Below are 6,377 nucleotides of genomic sequence, written 5' to 3' on the forward strand. Positions count from 1 at the left end.
CCATGCACGCAACCTGGGCTTCATCCTGGACTCCTCCCTCACGATGACCAAGCAAGTCAACGCCGTCTCGTCATCCTGTTTCAACACCCTGCGCATGCTCCGAAAGATCTTCCGATGGATCACCACCGGCACCAGGAAGACGGTCACCCAGGCCCTCGTCACCAGCCGACTGGACTACGGGAACACCCACTACGCTGGAACCACAGCCAAACTCAAGAAAAGACTCCAGCGCATACAGAACACCTCGGCACGACTCATCCTGGACATCCCCCGCCACAGCCACATCTCTCCCCATCTGAGAGACCTGCACTGGCTCCCCGTCAGCAAGAGGATCACGTTCAGACTCCTCACCCACGCACCAAAGCTCTCCATGAAATGGGCCCCAAATACCTCAACAACCGCCTCACATTCTACGCACCCACCCACCAGCTCCGCTCCGCCAGCCTCGCTCTCGCCACCGTCCCACGCATTCGCAGAACCACCACCGGAGGAAGATCCTTCTCCTACCTGGCGGCCAAGACATGGAACAACCTCCCCACCCACCTACGGTAGACCCAGGACCATCTCTCCTTCAGGAAACTGCTCAAGACCTGGCTCTTTGAGCAGTAGCGGCTCCCCCCCCCCTCCCAGCGCCTTGAGACCCTTACGGGTGAGTAGTGCACTTTACAAATTTGTTTGTTTGATTGATTGATTAAATTGATGGGTGCTTTCCGCACTTAGTTGCAGACTGGTGAACTGCTGGCAGGTGAGGGTGTATTCATATCGCTCTGGTTTGTATGACATAAAGGTGTGGTTGGATAAGGTGCTTGGGTGTGCTGCAGCTTGTGAGAGAGTGATGGAATACTTAGTACCTAGTGCAGACATACTTCGACCATTCCCCCCTGTTAGGTATCTTCCGGTGGTCTCCTCATAGATCCTGCATTCCGATATGGTGGTTGAACCCAGCCTTGCTAGAGGATCAGACATTCCAGTCACTACTGCATGAGCGGATCACTGATTTTTGGCTCGGTAAAGAGGGCTCAATATCATTGGTAGGGTTCAAATGGGGGTCCTTTAAAGTGGTTGTGCATGACTACTGCATCTCTAACAAGGGGCATGCCTAATTGTAATCGGATATTCTTCAGCAAGGTGAGACGCCAACTGGCAGAGAATGGATCCTCTGCAAGTGAGAGAAGTTGTTCACTTTGGTAGAATGCCTGTGTCAATACGATTATAGGGCTCACGCAGAGAAAGACAAGTCGATCAGCATGCTGAGTTGGATCCTCCAGAAAGAGACTGGTGAGTGTACTATCCTCCAGGTTAAACACTCTGCAGATCAACTTCTGTTTGCGCAGGAGGACATAAATGGGGTGTTCCGACACTACTGTTGAATGCTGTATGCAGCAGTAGTGGTGGGTAATGAATCGGACATAATGTGCTACATTGCAGATTCTCCCCCACCAGCTCTAGACCCAACCATTACTGAGCGACTGGGGCTGAGATCACTGTGCAGGAAGTGCAAGGAACCATCAAGGAGATGACATGGGGAAAGGGCCCTGGGTCATTTGGGTAGCCCATAGAATTCTACTGTACCTGCTCGGTGGTAGTCGCCCTTCGGTTGGTGGAAGATTTTAATGAAGCATGGCGATGGGGCTTGCTCCCGCCTACCTTACATGAAACCTCAATAGTATCCCTTCACAAAAAGGGTAAGGACCCACTGCTGGTGAACTCCTACCACCCCTTGTCTATGCTCAAAGCGGATTAAAAAATAGTGAGTAAGATACTGTCAAATAGGATCTTGGCACATATGGGCAAACTGATACACCCCGATCAGACAGGTGTTATAACTACCCGTAGCACGCTACCTAATATCTGCCAGTTGATGCACATGCTGCAGGAGATGCTTCCTCTAGATGCCCTCACAGTGTACGTGGATATATGGAGAGCGTTCGACACCCTGCAGTGGGACATTTTACATGCTACCCTTCTTGAGATGGAATTTGGAGACTCGTTTGCTAAATGGACTAAACTTTTGTACACTCAGCCGCTGACAAGAATTCGTACAGAGTCAGCGATCTCAGAGGTGTGTGCTTTGGAGTGAGGTACTTGGAAGGGATGCCCCTTGCCACCCTGTTATTTGTGCTGGCACTAGAGCACTTGCATTGAAGAAATGGCACAGCGGTCACTATCAGGATCTGCTTGTGTTGGGAGACCATGTGTATATCTCATTATATGTAGGTAATATGCTGCTTTATATGTGCCGGGGACTTCCAACTTGGAGGGCTCAATGTTGGCCCTGTCGAATTTTGGTCAGCTGTCTGGTCTGGAAGTTCATTGGCGCAAATCATGTGCCTTCCTCCTGTGGCCCAGCTTGGAGGAATATTACCACTCCACTGCTATAACTGTGTTTTGCTGAGAGCACGTCTCCATTCATTATTTATGGGTGTATGTGTATAGAACTCCGGAGTTACTATTAGAGGGTAACTTTATCCATGCTCCCTCTGCTGCATGGCAATTTGCCTCCTTTTGGAGTACTTGTCCGCTATTGAAGTCTTTATTTCAAGATTTTAAACATATGTTCCAAACGAAGCAAATACATCAATTATAGCCACCACACCTTCAGAGCTAGGACCCTTCCCCCACCCGCCTCTCCCACCCCCGATCCAAATCCAGCTGCCATTGGCAAACTTTTTTTTAACACATCTGGATTTAGGCAAGGATAAAGAGAATTCTGAAGAATAAAAAAAAAAGAAAGATATTATAGCAAAAGGCCACAAAGATAATAGGGCAATATGTCCATATACACAGTGAATTACTCCCCATGCCCAAGATTGCATTCTATGGATCCTTCAAACCTGTTGATCCATCTGCTCAGAGGAGCCCACATTTCAGAGCCTTTTTTCAGAGCCATGTGCCCCCTACGTTTGTACACTGCCATCTCCCATTGGTATACTGCGAGTAGTTTGCCCAGCCAATAGTGTACAGCAGGGGGTTCATGGTCTAACCAGATAGTGGACAGACATAGGCTCAGTACAGTCATGGCTGTAAACACAAATGTCTGAATTAGCCCAGGCATATCTTGATTACTCACGTCAAGAATTATCACCTGGGGGTCGAATCGAGCACAAGTCCCACCATGTCTCCCAGCCGTTTGGCAATCTCTACTCTGAGAGAGTCAAGTTTGGGACATGTGGCAAACATGTGAACACTATCGGCTGCGAAATATCCACAGCATGGGCTGTGTAGGCCCAAAGATCCCCCTCACCTGGATATTTGTGCAGGCATAATATATAAATTATGTCAAGTCTTAAAGCACTGTACCTGTCAAGTCTCACTCACCTGAACTCTTGTTTGTTCTGCTCGAAGGATGGGACGAATGTTCGCACCCTCTCTCAAACCTCAAACCCACCACGCAGCTATAGCAATGTGTGGTAGAGAAAGAAGCTCAAGGGAAGGGGGAAGTGGATAAAATAACAAAAGAGAAACACTGCTCCTGTTGACTCTCTTAACCTTCTTATCACTTTGTTTTGTTGTTATGATGAGCAGGAATGTCTTGTCTGGAGCTTTGTCTTTAACAAGAAGAACAATAAGACATACTTTAATACAGAACTAACATCTGTTAAACTTTACATTAAGCTCTTTTTCTGTAAACTACTATTCTCTGGATAAGCTGCCTAAATAGATGTACCTCTTAGATCTGGCTTTCAGACACACCAGATGGGTCGCTCTTTTGAAAATGTATTCCTCTTTTCTAAAAGAAGTGTGAGAATAGATTAAAGAAAAAAAAAAGGCAGACACATAAAGTAATGAACTGAGTCATTTGGCTCTCTTGTAATTCAAAATACTTTTTGGTATTCTATGCTTACTTTCTTAATGCTCTTTGTACGCTGTTTAATATGACGCTTTACGTTGTCAGCAAATGTCTTTTAACACGTAACCTTAGTTTTGCAAGAATATGGTGCATAACAAAAAGGATCAAATCTCCTTTTACATCCTACGTTTTTTATGTTCAGAACTTTGACAGTGCAAAATAAGCGTAGTAAAACTGCTCGAGTCTATTTCCAAGGTTTGTTTCACAAGCAGATAATGTTCACAAATAAAAACTAAAGTGTTCCGTAATTATCCAAAGTCTTCAACAAGATCTTGCTCTCCGAAAGTTTACTTCACTCGCGGAGATAATGTCCGTACATTTATAATTACAAGGCAGGAAAGTACTTACAGTTCTCTTGGTTCTGTTTTACCGTTCTTTGTTGTTTTCTTTTCAGGTGTCAGAAACTGTTTCTGGGTCTCCGAGGGGTAAAGTCCGGAAAGAACAAGCCGGAAAAGGACGAGGGAAAAGGAGCCATAAAGCGCGGACAAATGGAGGTCTCCAGGGATCAAGAGCCACAACAGCAGAGGAGCAGAGCCGACGACGTTGCTGGTAAGTTCAACCGGGATCGAAGCTGGAGCACAGGTGAGCTGGATCACTGCAGACGAACACAAGCGGTGTTTGGAGGGATGCGCAGCCTTTTATAGACACTCGAGGGTGGGGCTGTTTACTGCACGTGTAAACAGTGGAGGGGAGTTTGCCAGTAGACGCATGCATGCTTTTGCATATGAAATCTTGAAGCCAAGTATTGTAAGTCCAAGAAGCATTGTTAAAACCAAGTTAATACATTCGCATACAGCAGTGTTTCCCAAACAGGGGTCCGTGACACATTCCCAGGGGGTCCGTAGGCAACAGTTTTAAAAGCACAGAAACATTTCTTGTATAATTAGCAGCTTTCCAGCAACAATAAAAGTGTCAAGAGAATGCCAGTGATTAATGTACCTTCTGGAGAGCAAGGAGAGTTTTGTTCAGTGGCAGCTTTGATTTAACTAATGTAGCACAGAGGGTTAATGTGCCTACTGCAAAGAACGTGTAACATGCATCTTAAAAAGCAATATTTTATGTGCCTAGGTTCGTGGTTAATGCTTTTGTCACAGAGATTCTTTTGTTACTGTGCACTTCATAAGTGACAATCGTAATCTAGCAGAGGGACCCATAAACTGTCATCAAAGAGCTGCTTGCAAACTGCATGGTACCAGTTAGTAACTTATATTTTGTCCCAGTTATTCATTATCCTGATGCTGCTAAAAAGATATATTTGGGTGGAAATACATTTTTAATGTTAAAGTCAATGCTAGCCACTGTGTTATGTTCTGAATCCTGAGTTTGTGCTTTTCCAGACCAAGCACTCTTTAAAAATTTTATATACACACTGATTTACATGTATGATTCAAAGTCTCTATATGTGTGTGATGTAAAGTGCTCTGACATCCTACAATGGTATGAGAGATGTTATAAAACAAATGAAATACATGTGACAGAGGGGCTATTACTTTAATATAAAATACTAGGGGCCAGATGTGCGATCTGGTTTTATATGCGCGAATGGGTTCGCAAACCTGTTTGCGCATGCAAAAACCTATTGGGCCATGTACATAGCGTATTTCGCAAGTCGCAATTTGTTTGTGACTCTCTAAATAGGTTTTGCAACTTGCTATTTGGAAGGGGCATTCCCTTCCAAATAGCGAGTCTCAAAACCATGTACAAATGTTTTGCGGTCGCAAAACAGTCACAATTACCACCTACTTCAAGTAGATGGTAATGCATTCGCAAATGGGAAGGGGTCCCCAGGGGACCCCCCTCCCCTTTGCAAATGCATGCAAAATTATTTTTTAAGGGCAGGCTGTGGTCCCAAGGACCTCTGCCTGCCCTTAGAAAATGAAACGAAAACGTTTAATTTTCCATTTTTTTAAAATGCATGGTAAACAGGGTGCACTTTTTTTAAACTGCTTTATTTAAAAGCAGTCCGAGACATGGTGGCCTGCAGAGCCCAGTAGGCCACCATCGCTGGGAGGCCTGGCATTCCCAATGGGCTCGCAAATTACGAGAGGCTCATTAATATTAATGAACCTCGCAATTTGCGACCCAATTGGGAATCCCAAACAGTGTTAACCCCTTCCACGCTGATGACGTGCTGGGCTCGTCATGAGGTAGCCTCCTCGCACGCTGATGACGAGCCCAGCTCGTCACGTAAAGTGCGCTTTTAAAAATCTCAGCGTACGAGCGGAATTCCGCCCACACGCATGCGGTTAAACACACTGTTGTACATTTCATTTAGCAACTCGGAATTTGCCACTCGCAATGTGTCGCCAATTGCGAGGCGCTAAAAGAAATGGTCGTACATCTGGCCCCAAAATCCTTAGTACTTTGAGTATTTGTTTTGTGTGCACACGTGTGTATTTTTTTCGAATTACTGATTTAATGTTTGAAATTTAACTCATACAAATTGCTTGGGGGTCCCCGGCATCCAGTGGTGACTCAATGGGGGTCCTCAGGAGTCAAAAGTTTGGGAACCACTGGCATACAGTAT

This window comes from Lissotriton helveticus, chromosome 10 (assembly GCF_964261635.1).
Source record: "Lissotriton helveticus chromosome 10, aLisHel1.1, whole genome shotgun sequence".
Lineage (NCBI taxonomy): Eukaryota > Metazoa > Chordata > Amphibia > Caudata > Salamandridae > Lissotriton > Lissotriton helveticus.